At 37.4% G+C, this 18,759-nt stretch overlaps 1 protein-coding gene and 1 pseudogene across 2 annotated transcripts in view; one reads left to right on the top strand and one right to left on the bottom strand.

Moving 5' to 3' along the window:
- SLC30A7 (solute carrier family 30 member 7) overlaps positions 1–18,759 on the top strand; it is a 100,647-nt gene that overhangs the window by 34,472 nt on the left and 47,416 nt on the right. The gene's annotated exons all lie outside the window — the stretch shown is intronic.
- On the bottom strand, positions 10,172–11,303 carry LOC115933723 (heterogeneous nuclear ribonucleoprotein A1-like; annotated as a pseudogene).

Genomic DNA, 18,759 nt, shown 5'->3' with positions numbered 1-18,759 from the left:
CTGATTAGTGTAACAGCCTTTCTCAATTGGGAAAGAACACCCTAATACTATAAAGCCTCAATTTGTATGGAATTATTAACTTCTTACCTGTGTATCTAGATAAGCACAGTTATGTATTATCCTTGGGGGAATTGAGAAATAGTCGCTAAAATCATTTTCTGTGTTCATTGGTTCAGATGAGGAACCCTAGTTAAAGGCTGGCAGAGGATTTTATAATACTGGAAAGAACACAGTGAGCATAGTAATGGTAAACAGAATTTTGAACTTAAGAACCTAATTATGTAAGAATATCATTCAGCAAAAATTCAGTAGTTTTCATTGAAACATCTGCTTTGTCCTCAACACTTTCTTAGGATCTGAGGATACAGTATCAGGTATTAATTCAGTACAACTACCAATAAACCGCCATTAAGTATATTTAAAAAATTCCTGACTTAAGCAAAATCTCAACTCATTTCCTCTCTCTGCCATTACATTACTACACACATAAACACACACATGCACAATTCGTAAATATGCCTTAACTGTCAATGCCTCCAAAAGGTTGTAACTGCTAGTATTAGAGATAAGGTTATCTCCTGGCCAATGAAGAGGGAGCAGGGTTTTTGGTTACTAGGATTGCATACTGGATTTTATTTTCCATGCTCTTATTTGAAACTCACTGAGTATTTTTTTTTTTTATTTTTACTGTTCAGTTACCAGAGTTTAGTACCAGAGTTTAGTACTGTGCTCTTATTAAAATATTCACTGTAAAACCTAACTGCTTTTTGCATTGTTTCTTGTGGGAAATTGGTGATTTTTAAACAGCCAACTTAAAAATACCTTAAAATACTACCAATTTGTAAATTAGGAGTCTATTTGTAAACTGTATTTGTAAATTGGAGTTAAAGTGTTCTGAGATACCATCTTCCAATCAGAGTTATTCAGGAATTCATTGTTGAAATGTATTTGGTTTCTTTTAAACATCAAGCATACTGTATTATTTTTTCCTTTACCCTAAAGCCAAAAACTCCTCTAAAAGTCAAATAAGAAGAGCTGTGTACAAACACCAGAATGTGCTGTTTCTGCTTTTAATCTAACCCTACCATTTTTGTTGTTGCTATATTTGAACTGTAGTTTTTCTAAGAAATGTTGTATGTTTCATCATTGACTTTATTGGAGTATAAAAGCTAAAATGAAGGAAGAAATTTAAAAATCAGAGTGTTATGCCTTTTCCACAAAAGTTTTAGAACGGTTAGTCCCATAAGAAACTGCTTAATGGCTGGGCGCGGTTGCTCATGCCTGTAATCCCAGCACTTTGGGAGGCCGAGGCGGGTAGATCACCTGAGGTCACGAGTTTGAGACCAACCTGGCCAACATGGTGAAACCCCATCTCTACTAAAAATATAAAAATTAGCCAGGTGTGGTGGCACACATCTGTAATCCCAGCTACTTGGGAGGCTGAGGCAGGAGAATCGCTTGAACCTGGGAGGTGGAGGTTGCAGTGAGCCGAGATTGCGCCACTGCACTTCAGCCTGGGCGACAGAGCAAGACTCTGTCTCAAAAATAAATAAATAAATAAATAAATAAATAAATAAATAAATAAGAAACTGCTTAATATGGCCTTTTTGTGGTTTGCAACTGATATTTATATTACAAAGCATGAAAAATAGAAATGTGAGTGGTGTAATATAACTAGATATATACGTTAGTAATTTATAATCTAATGATGGTATATATGTGTAGGTCTGTGATTAAAAATCAAGTCAACACTTTTTCCTTTTTATTTATGCCTTATCATTGTTTGATATGGGATTGCTTGGTTTGTGTAGGTTTATTTAAGGAAACTTACTGGGAGTGTGTTAGAGTGTTCTAGAGAAGTGGAATACAAAGATCTCACCAAGTAATACGAGAGAGAGAAACCTATACACAAATAAACACAATACAGAGCTAGACTATAAAAATGAACAAGGTACAGTATAGATGGTAATTTAATCAAGGGCCCCCTCTTCTAAAATTGTTGATGTCTTATCTCTGTTTACAGAATAAATCTTATGGTTAAAGAGCTCTGTCATCTGCCCCAACCTCCCTTCCAGCCAGTTATTTTCCATAGCAGTTTGTATATATTATACCACTCTTTTTCTTTTTCTTTTTTTTTTTTTTTTTTTTTTTTTTGAGACGGAGTCTCGCTCTGTCGCCAGGCTAGAGTGCTGTGGCGCAATCTCGGCTCACTGCAAACTCTGCCTCCCTGGTTCAGGGGATTCTCCTGCCTCAGCCTCCCGAGTAGCTGGGATTACAGGCATGCACCACCACACCCAGCTAATTTTTGTATTTTTAGTAGAGATGGGGTTTCACCATGTTGGCCAGGATGGTCTTGATCTCCTGACCTCGTGATCTGCCTGCCTCGGCCTCCCAAAGTGCTGGGATTACAGGTGTGAGCCACCGTGCCTGGCCACCACAATTTTTTTTAGCTTTATCACTTGTTATTTATGGAAGATACTCTCTATACTTTGCTGCCCCTGTACCTTTGCTCATAGTATTCTTATCTTGATGCCTTTCTTCCTCATGATTCCCATCACTGTCCTAACAATTTTTTTTAAAATTTTTTTATTATACTTTAAGTTCTAGGGTACATGTGCACAACATGCAGGTTTGTTACATATGTGTACATGTGCCATGTTGGTGTGCTGCACCCATTAACTCGTCATTTACATTAGGTATATCTCCTAATGCTATCCCTCCCCACTCCCCCCACCCTACTACAGGCCCCGGTGTGTGATGTTCCCCTTCCTGTGTCCAAGTGTTCTCATTGTTCAATCCCCACCTATGAGTGAGAACGTGCGGTGTTTGGTTTTTTGTCCTTGCGATAGTTTGCTGAGAATGGTGGTTTCCAGCTTCATCCATGTCCCTACAAAGGACATGAACTCATCCTTTTTTATGGCTGCATAGTATTCCATGGTGTATATGTACCACATTTTCTTAATCCAGTCTATCATTGTTGGACCTTTGGGTTGGTTCCAAGTCTTTGCTGGAGGCATGTCCTAACAATTCTTTAAGGTTCAGTTCTAATACTGTTTCTTCCATGAAGCCTTTTCTTCCATTTCTAAACCGTTTGTTTTTAACCTTTAAATTTATCAAGTTATTGTTTTCATAAATGGTGGCATAGTGTATCTCTATATACATACGTGTACATACCAGTACATGAGCATAGGACTGGTCTTGTTCAGCTTTGTATCATTGTGCTTGGTGCACAGTAATATTTGTGGAATTTTGGTGACCTAGATTGAGATTCAGCAGGCTTGACTTATGGTTCTGGCTTTGTGACACTCAAGTTTCTGGACCCCTCTGTTTTCTCAAGTGTGGATTTTTGACTTTATTCTAATTTTCATGGTTGTACAAATAAGTACCACTTCATGGAGTGTTTACACATGATACCTTTAGCATGTTAAAAGCCAAGGCTAATAATGGAAAATAAGAATTCTCAGAGTATGGCCTACTTCAAGGATATAGAGACAGGAAGTTATCAGGACCTGAGAACAGAGATTACTAGAAAGTAGAAATTAAATATTGCACACTTAGAGAAGGCAATAAGGGGCCATTTAGGTTATGAACTATAAGAATATAGGACTGTCATCTTTTCTTTGCTCTATTATCCAGATAAACTGCTTAGATATTTTCATATTATGGTAAAAAGAATAAGGAAGTCAGAGTTACATCTTCTTAAGGTGTGGAAATATAATATTTTCCTAAGAAACTATTTAAACTATCTCTGTGTAAATGGAAGAAGCAGAACACATCTAGTGAGGATACACATAGATTATCTGTATCTATATCAATACCTATATATATATATATATATATATATATAAATGTATGTAGGAATGCTTGTGTAGCTTTTCATTTTTGCTTAGCATTTTACATGTTCTTGTAATTTACTTACCTTCTCAGTATTGCTGAGAAATAAATCAATGTTAAAAGCAAATAAAAATCTGCTATTACTACCTACAGACATACTATGTACCCATGTAAGAAACTGCTCAATTGCAAGTTTTTGTCAATAATTCAGAACATCTGTGGGAGGATTGCTTGAGCTTGGGAAGTCGAGGCTGCAGTGAGTCGTGATCACGCCACTGCCACTGCATTCCAGCCTGGTGACAGACCAAGACTCTGTCCCACAAAAAGAAAAAAAAATTCAGTGCCATGATTTTCTATTTTTAGCTCATATTTGAAGCTTCAAACTATTTGTGTTTAATATATGCTAATCAAAGCCTTCGCACTACAAATTTAGCTTATTTATTTTTAGAAATACCCTCTATATAACCTAATTGTCAGAACTAGCCTTCATTGTCAACCCAATCAGTCAAATCATACTTTCAGAGAAAGTTCTTTCTGTCAGAGAAAGTCTTGCTTCATTTTTCAGTTACACAAATGACAACCGTCTTTTGACTGCATCAAAACCTGGGTTCCTCACATAGTACTTTTTATAGGCATGAATTCTGGTATGTTTCTAATAGTTACATCCAGTGCTTAATGCAAGTCAGTTTAAACTTTTCAGAAACCAAAACTAGTTCTTTTTACGATTTTTGCTACAATCTGGTGAAGTGTGTCTTCTGCCATTTTATGCATTTTATGAAGCAGAGTGGTGTTGGAATAGGGAATGGAGCTATAGTGATAGACTTGGTGACTAACTTATTTTTGGCTATCACCTATACACTGGAATAATCACTATCAAATGTGATTTCTTAACTATCATAGTGAGTGACAATACTTTATATGACGTTTTTAAAGCCAACTTTGATGATGGCTTGGAATTGTTCAAGCTGTTTACTGTTTTTTAACCAATACTCCCAGCTTTCCTCTAAAAAAATTAATAGCTTTTTTTAAGGTCTGTATATTGTGTAAATAAATGACATTAAAGAGATACAGGTTTTTACTATTGTTTGACAAAGGTTTCTTGGGACTTCTCTCAGGAGTGACATATTCTTTGTCAGTATCTGGGGGACAATAGAAGAGGGATTATTACTAAACCTATCATTACTTTAGTCATCCCACTTTACAATATGTCTGAACTCAGAACGTTCCTAATATATGGGCCAGAATACCTTGTTCCTAATACCACTCTTTGCCCTTAATAGGAATTACATAAAACAGAGAAGCCATAAAACTATACCTCAGTTTATGAGCAGAGACAAAGGCTTTTATTAAAGGCTTACCAGATACCAATATTTCAAATTGTCTTCTTTTCGTTTTTCTTTTTTTTTTTCTACTCCAGTGATTTTCAAACTCTGGCACAGTTTACCATAGTAGTATTTTCTATGGGTGAATTACATGCTTTTCTTTTGTCAAGTGGCTGAAGTGGTAATTGTGAAATGGGAGGGGAGCAATAGAGAACTTACTAATTTACTAGACCAATTGTCTCAGTCTGGTGTCTTGTCAGTTTTGGAATGAGTACCTGTGGAAGTGGAGGATCTGATATTTTATTCTCTTATAACTATTCTAAACGTCTTTCAGAAAGTATATGGGTATCCCCAAGGGTATTTTTTTGTGATTAGTGAAATGTAGTACACACTCCTATATGTACTCTAATTTGAAGACTCCTGCCCTAAGTCTCAGTGGTACCAAATTGTTTGCACTTTTTAGAGCATGTTAAGTTAGCTTATACCTCTGTATCTCTGCTCACCAAGTATCTTTTCCTTAGAAAATCTTGCCTACTAATGTCTACCTTTTCAAAATAATTGTGATAAGCATAACATAAAATTTACCATCTTAATCACTGTTAAGTATACAGTTCAGTGGCATTAAGTACAGTCACATTGTTGTGCTGCCATCACTGCCGTCCATCCACAGAACTCTTTTCATGTTGCAGAACTGAAATTCTGTAACCATTAAGCAATAACTCCCAATTCACCCTGCACCTCAGCCCCTAGCAACCACTATTTTTTCTGTCTCTATGAAATTGTGACATATATAAGTGGTACCTTATGAGAGTAGAGTCATACAATATTTGGCCTTTTGTGACTAGTTTATTTCACTTAAAATAATGTCCTCAAGTTTCATTCACTTTGTAGTATATGTCAGAATACCCTTTCTTTTTAAGACTGAATAATTCCACTTCTGAGTATTTACTTATACATTTAGTATAAGTAAATACTTATACTATACTTATAGATTTAGTATATTTACTCATACTCATACACATAGATTATCTGTATCTATATCTATATCTATGTATGTAGGAATGCCTGTGTAGCTCTTCATTTTTGCTTAGCATTTTACATGTTCTTATTATTTATTTACCTTCTCAGTATTCCTAAGAAATAAATCAATGTTAAAAGTAAATAAAAATCTGCTATTACTACCTACACACATACTATGTAACCATGTAAGAAACTGCTCAATTGCAAATTTGTGTCAATAATTCAAAACATCTGTGGGAGGTTTTGAATTATTTATTTAAACATCTGAGTATTTACTTGGAAGTGGAATTGCTGGATCATATGGTAATTCTGTTTTTAATTTTTTGAGAAACTGCCATGCTCTTTTCCATAGCTGCCACACCATTTTACATTTTCACCTACAATGCAGAAGGGTTGTAATTTCTCCACATGCTTTCCAAAACTTGTTATTTTCTGTTTTGTTTTGTTTTTGTTTTTATTTTTGTTTTTTTGTTTCTGTTTTTATCTACCAGAAAACCCATTAACGTAACACGTATCAAGTGGTCTTATTGTTTTGATTTGCATTTCCCTAATGATTACTGATGTTGAACATTTTTTCTTGTACTTATTGGCCATTTTGTATATCTTTGGGAAAATATCTATCCAAGTACTTTGTCCATTTTTAAATTGTTTGTTGTTGTTGAATTGTGGGTGTTCTTTATATATTCTGGATATTAACTCTTTATCAGATGTATAATATGCAGATATTTTCTCTTTTTCCGTGATTTGCCTTAATTTTCATGTTTTTTCTTTTGTTTCCTAAGCTTTTGGTGTCATATCTGAGAAATCAACCAAACCAATGTCATGAAGCTTTCTCCTATATTTTCTTCTAAGAGTTTTATAGTTTTAGGTCTTACATTTTATTCTGAGTTAATTTTTATATATGGTGTGAGGTAAGGGTCCAGCTTCCTTCTTTTGCATGTAAAAATCCAGTTTTCCCATCACCAGTTATTGAGAAGTCTGTCCTTTCCCCATTGAATTGCCTTGGCATCTGTGTTGAAAACCATTTAACCATATATGTCAGAGTTTATTTCTGGGCTGTCTGTTCTATCCCAGTGGTCTATATGTCTGTTTTTATGTCAGTGCCACACTGTTTTTGTTACTATTGCTTTGTAGTAACTTGAAATTAGGAAGTGTGAGACCTGCAACCTTGTTCTTTTTCAAGATTGTTTTGACTATTATGGGTTTCTTGAGATCCCATAGGAATTTTAAGATGGATTTTTCTATTTCTAGAAAAAAAATGTTACTGGGATTTTGATAGGTAGCTAATGTCTACCTTTTGAATACCTCTTATAAAATTCATCTCAAGGGGCATCTCCTTTGTGAAGCCTGTTGTAAACTACTATATAGAATTAACTGTTTTTTTATTTTGTGCCCTAAGCATTTCTAACACCTATCACACTTTGTTAAACTTACTTGTTTCTTTTTACTAGACTGAAGAATTGCCATATGTATTAGTTTTCTGTTGCTGCATAACACATTGCCACAATTTTTCCAGCTTAAAACAATGCTCGTTTATTATCTCACAGTTTCTGTGATCAAGAGTCTGGGCACAGCTTAGTTGGCTCCTCTGTTCAGGGTCTCACAGGACTGCAACTGAAGTGTTGGTTGGGGCCATAGTTTCATCTGAGGCTCAGGGTCATCTTGCAAGCTTATATGGCTGTTGGCAGAATTTGTTTCATTACAGCTGTGTAACACACAGCAGCTTACCTTTCCAAGGTCAGCAAGAGAGCATCTGATCTCAGGGAGAGCTCCAGTCCATCTGTTAAGGGCTTTGCATCTGATTAAATCAGGCTTACCTGGAATAATGTCTCTGTCTCTCAATTTCAGCTTTTATTTTAGGTAGAAGGGGTACATGTGCAGGATTGTTACATGGGTATATTGCACCCAGGTAGAGAGTATAGTACCCAATAGGTAGTTTTTCAACCCATCCCCCACTCCCTCCTCTCTCTAGTAGTCTGCAGAGTCTGTTGTTCCCATGTTTATGGCCATGTGTAAATCAATAGATAATTCCTTAACATGATAAATTACATGCATCACAGCCCTAAAGTCTAAATCCCTTTCTTAAGGCATAACACTAGAGGCATTACTACCAAAGTAGGGAACTAGACAAGGATTCTCTCTGTTGCCTCTGCTATTTAACATAGTATTAGTGATCATTAGCCAGTAACATTAGACAAGAGAAAGTATTTGAGACTTAGAAATTGGAGCAATGGTTTTTTTAATGCCAAGTATATAATTATATGTCTGTAAAGCCCGTGAAAGTTGATGGGAAAACTATGACAGACAATTTAGCAAAGTTACAGATATAAGATTGATATGCAAAAATCAATGTTCTTTATGTATATAAACAAATTCCAACTGAATGATGTTATTAAAGAGAAGACACCTCTTCAGTAGCAACAACAAAGATAACGTAGAGGTTAAATGAGTAAAATTTACACAAGGAATTTAAACCCTTTAAAAAACACAGAAGTAGACTCGAACAGAGCCTTTTTTGTCAACTATGACATTTTTAAAGAATCAGCTGGCCGGGCGCGGTGGCTCTCACCTGTAATCCCAGCACTTTGGGAGGCCAGGGTGGGCAGATCACGAGGTCAGGAGATCGAGACCAACCTGGCTAACACAGTAAAACCCTGTCTCTACTAAAAAAAAAATACAAAAAATTAGCTGGGCATGGTGGTGGGCACCTGTAGTCCCAGCTACTTGAGAGGCTGAGGCAGGAGAATGGCATGAACCCAGGAGGTGGAGCTTGCAGTGAGCTGAGATTGTGCCACTGCACTCCAGCCTGGGCAACAGAACGAGACTCCTTTAAAAAAAAAAAAAAAAACAGCAACATGTCAATGCTTTTTGTGTTTATTTATAAAAGTTTTAAAATATTCTAATAAAAATACCAGTAGGTCCTTTTATTCTGAGGAGGAAATAGTAAAAATTGATTTTAAAGTTTATAAGGAAAAAACAAACAGGAGGAATAGCCAAGTAAATCCTGGAAAAGAAGATGTAAAATATAAAGCCTTTATAATGAACATAATGAGATACCTGAAAGAGCAAGAAGACTAATGGAGCAGATTAGGATGTCCAGAGATGGGTTTATATATATATAGTGGCTTACTAATGATAAAGACCACCTCAAATCAGTGGAAAAAAGATGGCTTCCCTAAAAACTGGATAGCCATTTGAAAAAAGATAAATTTAGAGCTCTATGTTATACTATATACCCGGAAACATTTCAAATGGGTTAGTGTTTTAAAAGTAAAACATGAAACCATGCTAGTATTAAAAGAAGGCATGGCTGAATTATTTACAGTAGCATGAGAATATTAAGGGGTAGCTGTGGCTCAAAACTAGAAAATCAGTAAGAGAAAAGATTAATGAATTAAGCTACATTTTTAAAAAGAAGAATTTTGGCATAAGAAAAAAGCATCATAAGGAAAGTCACAAGACACAATAAATTAGAGTAAGTATTGGCCACTTAGATCATGAAGGGCTAACATTTCTAATATAAAGAGAGCTTCTAAAAATAAAAATGTAATTTAATTAAGAGACCAACTTCCTGATAGAAAACTGGGTAAAAGTATAAGTTCATTTAAGTTACAGGAAAAGAAATACAAATTTAATGTGATTAATTAATTTATTTTTAAAGACACATTCAGTGTCATGATCGGACTATAACATTTAGCAATCAACAGCATGGATGCAAAAAATAAAATCTTATATTAAAACCCTTCAGTAGACTGTTTTACACTTTCCACAGAACATAAACTAAGATAACCTGTTATTGTTACACAATTAATCACAAATATAGTTTTCATGTTTTTTGCCCATATACACAAATACTGTCTAAACATGTCTTCTTTGTAGCAGCTAGGCCCTGCCACCACTGTGCTTGGCTGAATTCACAAATCCGTTGTAACCTGTAGTTTCCCTGTCACTTCTCTGGCTCTTCTCTCCTGCTAAACTTTATTTCCTAGTAGTAATTAAAATCTTCTGCTACTGCCATAGCTTCTGCAGCTATTGGAACTGCCACAGCCACCTTGGTTTCATAGTTTAGCAAAGAATTTGCCTCTACCACCATAGGGGCCAGATCTTCTGCCACCGAAGTTTCCTTCCTTCATGGGTCCAGAATTTGAAGACTGTTGTAATTGCCAAGATCATTGTAGCTTTCAGCGCCTCCAAATTTGCTTCCATTATTACAAAATCCATTTTAACCATCCCACTGCCACCATATCCACCACCACCAGAGCTACCACCAAAGCCACCATGACCACTAAAGTTTCCACCACAACCAAAATTGCCATTCCCACCAAAACCACCTCCACAACCACCACCAAAGTTTTCAGAAGCACTTCACCCTTTTCGGCTAGATGAAGCACTAGGCATCTCTTGATTTGACACAGCTTCCCTAATTTCACAATTGTGGCCATTCACAGTATGGTATTTCAGAATGACAATCTTATCCACAGTCATGCTTAGAAAGGCAAAGCCTTTTTTCTTGCCATTGCCTTGGTCAGTCATGATTTCAATCACTTCAGTTTTTCCATACTGTTCAAAATAATCTCTTAGGTGATGTTCTTCAGTATACTCTTTAATGCCAGCAACAAATATCTTTTTCACAGTTAAGTGGGCACTGGTCTTTGAGAGTCTTCTCTTGAGACAGCTCTCTTTGGTTCCACAACTCTTCCATCCACCTTGTGTAGCTTTGCATTCATGACTGCATCTACCTCTTCCACAGTGGCATACGTGACAAACCCAAAGCCCCTGGAGTGGCATACGTGACAAACCCAAGGCCCCTGGAGTGCTTGGTGTTTGGATCTCCCATTACCACACACTCTGTGAGTGTTCCCCATTGCTGGGAATGGCTCCTCAGATCTTCCTCAGCTTTGTTTCAAAGCTCAACCCTCCAATGACAATGAAGAGCTTCCACAGCTGTTCGGGCTCTTTAGAAAACTGACTGCGACATGACGGCAGTGGGAAGAGAGATTTTAACAATGCCTCCTTGACGGCATCCTCTGGCAGGAAGCACAAACAACTTTTAGAAGAGTAGTTTAGCTCAACGTATAAGGAAGAAATAGAAATTAAAACTGCATTGAGACACCACTTCTTACCCATCAGTAGATAAATGTCCAAAGGTTTGCATAATCTTTTGGCAAGGCTATGGGTAAAATAGGTACTTTCATACTTTGCTGATAGGAATGAGAATAGTATTAACTCAGAGGAATTGGGCAATGTCTAGCAAAATTAAATATGCATATACCTTTAATTAAGCAATCACACTTTTGGGAATATATCCCAAAGGCAAATTTGCAAAAAATATAAAAGAACATATCTGTAAAGTCATTCTTTGTGCCTTTATTTGTAATAGCAAAAGATTGGAAAGAACACAAATGGCCATCTCTATGGAAAAAACACTCAAAGTGCTTTTTCTGTTCTCTCACCCAGCAACAATCAACACAGTAGACTTCTGTGAAATGTGTGGGGTTTTTTCCCCAGACACCAAGCAAGTGTTAACCTGAAATAATCGAAAGAATCAGAGTCTAGCTTTATTCAAGTGAAAAGCTGAGAATGGCCATCTGGGAAACACAAACTCCAGAGAAATGGAGTCTGTGCTCCCAAATTAAAAGTTAAGTTCTTGCTTATACAGGCAGAAAACAAATGTATTAGGGTTATAGCATTTTCTATGCAAGGCTGGTTTATGAGTTACAACAATCTAATGAGTTACAGCTTGCTTTCATTTCCTTTTCAATTTAAAAGAGTGTTTTTAACATTTCGTCTTAGACATGATAGTCTGTGTATGAAAAAAGTAAAAGGGCAGTTAATCTACAGTGAAGAGAGAATGGGGCTGTCTAGGTGCCCTTTAATCACTTACAACATTTTATAAAACTATGTGGGTAAGAGAGAAGGCAAGTCTAATCAGAGAAACAGTGGTTACAGTTCCCTGTTATGTGACTGAGGTCCTATAATCACATTCCTTTAAGGCTCAAAATATTTTGAAGTTCCAACAGCTTAGATTTTGAATTACTTATTTTCACACAATCGGTTCTCCAGCAGACAGTAGCTGAGTATCCTTTAATTCAGTTCAATTCTGACACTGCCTAGAGACAGTGTGAGATCTCACAGGTTGAGGGATCCCACTTCTGATGCCATTTGCAAACCCCAGGTTAGTTTGCCTGTGCTTCTGACTGACCGGCTATAAACTGGGGATCCCACAACCCCCTCCTTGGATTCGATTAATTTGCTAAAGCAGCTCACAGAACGCAGGGAATCATGTTTACTAGCTTATTATAAAGGATATAACAAAGGATACAGATGAAGAGATGCATGGGGTGAGGTATGGGGGAAGGACAGAGCTTCCATGTCATTTCTAGGTGAGCCACACTCCAGGAAACTTCATGTCTTCAGCTATCTGGAAGCTTCCCAAACCCTTTCCTTTTGGGTTTTTATGGAGGCTTCATTACATAGGCATGATTGATTAATTGGCCATTGGTGATCAACTTAACCTTCAGCCGCTCTCCCTATCTGGATCTTTCTAATCATGCCTTGATCTTTCTGCATGACCAGCCCACATCCCGAAGCTACCTACAGGCTGCCAGCCATCAGTCAACTCATTAGAAAGACATCACTTTAGAGAGTCCAAGGATTTTAAGAGCTGTATGTCAGGAAATGGGGTCAAAGACCAAATATGTATTTTGTAATATTACATCATCAGTAAAGCAGTTCTGTGCAACCTTAAAAAGGAGAATAAAGATGATCTTTATGTGGTAATGTGGTATGATTTTCAAGAATATTATTAAGAAAACAAGATAGCACTTAATATGTAGCACATGATATATAGGTTTATAGCATAAGCTATATAAAAGCACTGCTACCTTTTATATAAGAAGAAGAGACATGCATATAATCTAAATGTTTTCACATAATTTTGAAAAGAAACACTGGAAGAATAAATCAAAGGCAAATATAGTTATCTTTTAGGCAGAGGAAAGGGATTAGAAGTGAGACTTTGAATTTTCATTTTATTTTATTTATATATTTTTTCGAGACAGGGTCTGGCTCTGTCGCCCAGGCTAGAGTGAGGGCAGTGGCACAGTCTCTGCAGCATCTGCCTCCTGGCCTCAAGCCATCCTCCTACTTCAGTCTCCTAAGTAGCTAGGACTACAGGTGCACACCACCACGCCTGGCTAATTTTTGTAGAGATGGGGTTTTGCCATGTTGTCCAGGCTGGTCTCAAACTCCTGGACTCAAGAAATCCACCCTCCTCAGTCTCCCAAAGTGCTGGGATTATAGGTGTGAGACACCATACCCAGACAGAATATGTTTTTAAAATATTTTTGACTTTGGAATCATCCACATATTTAGCCCTTCAAAGAAAAGTAAGTCAAAAAAGTGAAAAGCATATTGAGATTTTTTAACTTAACTTACTAGCTGCAAAAAGAAAAAAAAATTGGCTCCTTTTGGTTCTTTAGTTTTTTAATTTATTTTTTATTTTGTTATACTTTAAGTTCTAGGGTACATATGCACAATTTGCAGGTTTGTTAAATAGGTATGCATGTGCCATGTTGGTTTGCTGTACCCATCAACTCCTCATTTACATTAGGTATTTCTCCTAATGCTATCCCTCCCCCCGCCCCCTACTCCCCGGTGTATATGTGCCACAATTTCTTAATACAGTCTATCATTGATGGACATTTGGGTTGGTTCCAAGTCTGCTATTGTGAATAGTGCCACAATAAACATACGTGTGCATGTGTCTTTATAGTAGCATGATTTATAATCCTTTGTGGGATCACTGGGTCAAGTGGTATTTCTAGTTCTAGATCCTTGAGGAATCGCTACATTGTCTTCCACAATGGTTGAACTAATTTACACTCTCACCAACAGTGTAAAAGCGTTCCTATTTCTCCACAACCTCTCCAACATCTGTTGTTTCCTGACTTTTTAGTGATCGCCATTCTAACTGGCATGAGATAGTATCTCATTGTGGTTGTGATTTGCATTTCTCTGATGGCCAGTGATGATGAGCATTTTTTCATGTGTCCGTTGGCTGCATAAATGTCTTCTTTTGAGAAATGTCTGTTCATATCCTTCTCCCACTTTTTGATGGGGTTGTTCTTTTCTTGTAAATTTGTTTTAAGTTCATTGTAGATTCTGGATATTAGCCCTTTGTCAGATGGGTAGATTGCAAAAATTTTCTTCCATTCTGTAGGTTGCCTGTTCACTCTGATGGTAGTTTCTTTTGCTGTGCAGAAGCTCTTTAGTTTAATTAGATCTCATTTGTCTGTTTTGGCTTTTGTTGCCATTGCTTTTGGTGTTTTAGTCATGAAGTCCTTGCCCATGCTTATGTCCTGAATGGTATTGCCTAGGTTTTCTTCTAGGGGTTTTATGGTTTTAGGTCTAACATTTAAGTCTTTAATCCATCTTGAATTAATTTTTGTATAAGGTGTAAGGAAAGGATCCAGTTTCAGCTTTCTACATATGGCTAGCCAGTTTTCCCAGCACCATTTATTAAATAGGGAATCCTTTCCCCATTTCTTGTTTTTGTCAGGTTTGTCAAAGATCAGATGGTTGTAGATGTGTGGTATTATTTCTGAGGCCTCTGTTCTGTTCCATTGGTCTATATCTCTGTTTTGGTACCAGTACCATGCTGTTTTGGTTACTGTAGTTTGAAGTCAGGTAACGTGATGCCTCCAGCTTTGTTCTTTTTGCTTAGGATTGTCTTGGCAATGCGGGCTCTTTTTTGGTTCCATATGGACTTTCAAGTAGTTTTTTCCAATTCTGTGAAGACAGTCATTGGTAGCTTGATGGGAATGGTATTGAATCTATAAATTACCTTGGGCAGTATGGCCATTTTCATGATATTGATTCTTCCTATCCACAAGCATGAAATGTTCTTCTGTTCGTTTGTGTCCTCTTTTATTTCGTTGAGCAGTGGTTTGTAGTTCTCCTTGAAGAGGTCCTTCACATCCCTTGTAAGTTGGATTCCTAGGTATTTTATTCTCTTTGAAGCAATTGTGAATGGGAGTTCACTTATGATTTGGCTCTCTGTTTGTCTGTTATTGGTGTATAGGAATGCTTGTTATTTTTGCACATTGATTTTGTATCCTGAGACTTTGCTGAAGTTGCTTATCAGCTTAAGGAGATTTTGGGCTGAGATGATGGAGTTTTCTAAATATACATTCATGTCATCTGCAAACAGGGACAATTTGACTTCCTCTTTTCCTAATTGAATACCGTTTCTTTCTTTCTCTTGCCTGATTGCCCTGGCCAGAACTTCCAACACTATGTTGAACAGGAGTGGTGAGAGGGGGTATCCTTGTCTTGTGCCGGTTTTCAAAGGAAATGCTTCCAGTTTTTGCCCATTTAGTATGATATTGGCTGTGGGTTTGTGATAAATAGCTTTTATTATTTTGAGATAGATTCCATCAATCCCTAGTTTGAGAGTTTTTAAGCATTAAGTCCTGTTGAATTTTGTCAAAGGCCTTTTCTGCATCTTTTGAGATAATCATGTGGTTTTTGTAGTTGGTTCAGTTTATGTGATGGATTACGTTTATTGATTTGCATATGTTGAACCAGCCTTGCATCTCAGGGATGAAGCCCACTTGATCATGGCGGATAAGCTTTTTGATGTGCTGCTGGATTTGGTTTGCCGGTATTTTATTGAGGATTTTTGCATCGATGTTCATTAAGGATATTGTTCCAAAATTTTCTTTTTTTGTTGTGTCTCTGCCGGGCTTTGGTATCTATCTGCATGATGCTGGCCTCATAAAATGAGTTAGGGAGGATTCCCTCTTTTTCTATTGATTGGAATAGTTTCAGAAGGAATGGTACCAGCTCTTCTTTGTACCTCTGGTAGAATTCAGCTGTGAATCTGTCTGGTCCTGGACTTTTTTTGGTTGGTAGGCTGTTAATTATTGCCTGAATTTCAGAGCTTGTTACTGGTCTATTCAGAGATTCAACTTCTTCCTCGTTTAGTCTTGGGAGGGTGTATGTGTCAAGGAATTTATCCATTTCTTCTAGATTTTCTAGTTTATTTGCATAGAGGAATTTCTTGCCTTCTGCTAGCTTTTGTATTTGTTTGCTCTTGGTTCTCTAGTTATTTTAATTGTGATATTAGGGTATTGATTTTAGATCTTTCCAGATTTCTCTTGTGAGCATTTAGTGCTATAAATTTCCCACTACACACTGCTTTAAGTGTGTCCCAGAGATTCTGGTACATTGTGTCTTTGTTTTCATTGGTTTCTAAGAACATCTTTATTTCTGCCTTCATTTCATTATTTACCCAGTAGTCATTCAGGAACAGGTTGTTCAGTTTCCATGTACTTGTGTGGTTTTGAGTGAGATTCTTAATCCTGAGTTCTAATTTGATTGCACTGTGATCTGAGAGTTTGTTGTGATTTCTATTCTTTTACATTTGCTGAGGAGTGCTTTACTTCCAATTATGTGGTCAATTTTAGAATAAGTGTGATGTGGTGCTGAGAAGAATGTATATTCTGTTGATTTGGGGTGGAGAGTTCTGTAGATGTCTGTTAATTTTGCTTAGTGCAGAGTTGAGTTCAAGTCCTGGACATCCTTGTTAACCCTCTGTCTTGTTCTGATATTGAGAGTGGGGTGTTAAAGTCTCCCATTATTATTGTGTTGAAGTCTAAGTCTCTTTGTAGGTCTCTAAGGACTTGCTTTATGAATCTGGGTGCTCCTGTGTTGGGTCCATATATATTTAGGATAGTTAGCTCTTCTTGTTGTATTGATCCCTTAGCCATTATGTAATGGCCTTCTTTTGTCTCTTTTGATCTTTGTTGTTTTAAAGTCTGTTTTATCAGAGACTAGGATCGCAATCCCTGCTTTTTTTTTGCTTGCCATTTGCTTGGTAGATCTTCCTCCATCCCTTTATTTTGAGCCGATATGTGTCTCTGCATGTGAGATGGGTCTCCTGAATACAGCACACTGATAGGTCTTGACTCTTTATCCAGTTTGCCAGTCTGTGTCTTTTAATTGGGGCATTTAACCCATTTACATTTAAGGTTAATATTGTTATGTGTGAATTTGATCCTGTCATTGTGATGTTAGCTGGTTATTTTGCCCATTGATTGATGCAGTTTCTTCATAGCATCGATGGTCTTTACAATTTGGCATGTTTTTGCAGTGGCTGGTGCCGGTTGTTCCTTTCCATGTTTAGTGTTTCCTTCAGGAACTCTTGTAAGGCAGGCCTAGTGGTGACAGAATCTCTCAGCATTTGCTTGTCTGTAAAGGATTTTATTTCTCCTTCGGTTATGAAGCTTAGTTTGGCTGGATATGAAATCCTGGGTTGAAAATTCTTTTCTTTAAGAAATTTAAATATTGGCCCCCACTCTCTTCTGGCTTTTAGGGTTTCTGCTGAGAGATCCACTGTTTGTCTGATGGGCTTCCCTTTGTGGGTAACCCGACCTTTCTCTCTGGCTGCCCTTAACATTTTTTTCCTGCATTTCAACCTTGGCGAATCTGACAATTGTGTGTCTTGGGGTTGGTCTTGTCGAGGACTATCTTTGTGGTGTTCTTTATATTTCCTGAATTTGTATGTTGGCCTGCCTTGCTAGGTTTGGGAAGTTCTCCTGGATAATATGCTGAAGAGTGTTTTCCAACTTTGTTCCATTCTTCCTGTCACTTTCAGGTATACTAGTCAAACGTAGATTTAGTCTTTTCATGTAGTCCTGTATTTCTTGGAGGCTTTGTTACTTTTTACTCTAAACTTGTCTTCTTGCTTTATTTCATTAATTTGATCTTTAATCACTGATACCCTTTCTTCCACTTGATCGAATTGGCTATTGAAGCTTGTGCATGCGTCATGAAGTTCTCATGCCATGGTTTTAAGCTCCCTTAGGTCATTTAAGGTCTTCTCTACACTGTTTAGTTAGTCATTCATCTAACCTTTTTTCAAGGTTTTTAGCTTCCTCGTGATGGGTTAGAACGTGCTCCTTTAGCTTGGAGAAGTTTGTTATTACTGATCTTCTGAAGCCTACTTCTGTCAACTCGTCTAAGTCCAGCTTTGTTCTGTTGCTGGTGAGCTGCGATCCTTTGGAGGAGAAGAGGCGCTCTGGTTTTTAGAATTTTCAGCTTTTCTGCTCTGGTTTCTCCCCATCGTTGTGGTTTTATCTACCTTTGGTCTATGATGTTAGTGACCTACAGATGGGGTTTTGGTGTAGGTGTCTTTTTTTGTTGAGGTTGATGCTATTCCTTTCTGTTTGTTAGCTTTCCTTGTAACAGTCAGGTCCCTCAGCTTCAGGTCTGTTGGAGTTTGCTGCAGGTCCACTCCAGACCCTGTTTGTCTGGGTATCACCAGCGGAGGCTGCAGAACAGCAAATATTGCTGCCTGATCCTTCCTCTGGAAGCTTCATCCCAGAGGGGCACCCGCCTGTATGAGGTGTCTGTCAGCCCCTACTGGGAGGTGTCTCCCAGTTAGGCTTCATGGGGGTCAGGGACCCCCTTGAGGAGGCAGTCTGTCTGTTCTCAGAGCTCAAAACACCATGCTGGGAGAACCACTGCTCTCTTCAGAGCTATCAGACAGGGACGTTTAAGTCTGCAGAAGTTTCTGCTG

Source organism: Gorilla gorilla, chromosome 1 (genome assembly GCF_029281585.2).
Source record: "Gorilla gorilla gorilla isolate KB3781 chromosome 1, NHGRI_mGorGor1-v2.1_pri, whole genome shotgun sequence".
Classification (NCBI taxonomy): domain Eukaryota; kingdom Metazoa; phylum Chordata; class Mammalia; order Primates; family Hominidae; genus Gorilla; species Gorilla gorilla.
The sequence above is the reverse complement of the archived record's forward strand: the minus strand, read 5'-3'. Positions and strand labels throughout refer to the sequence as shown.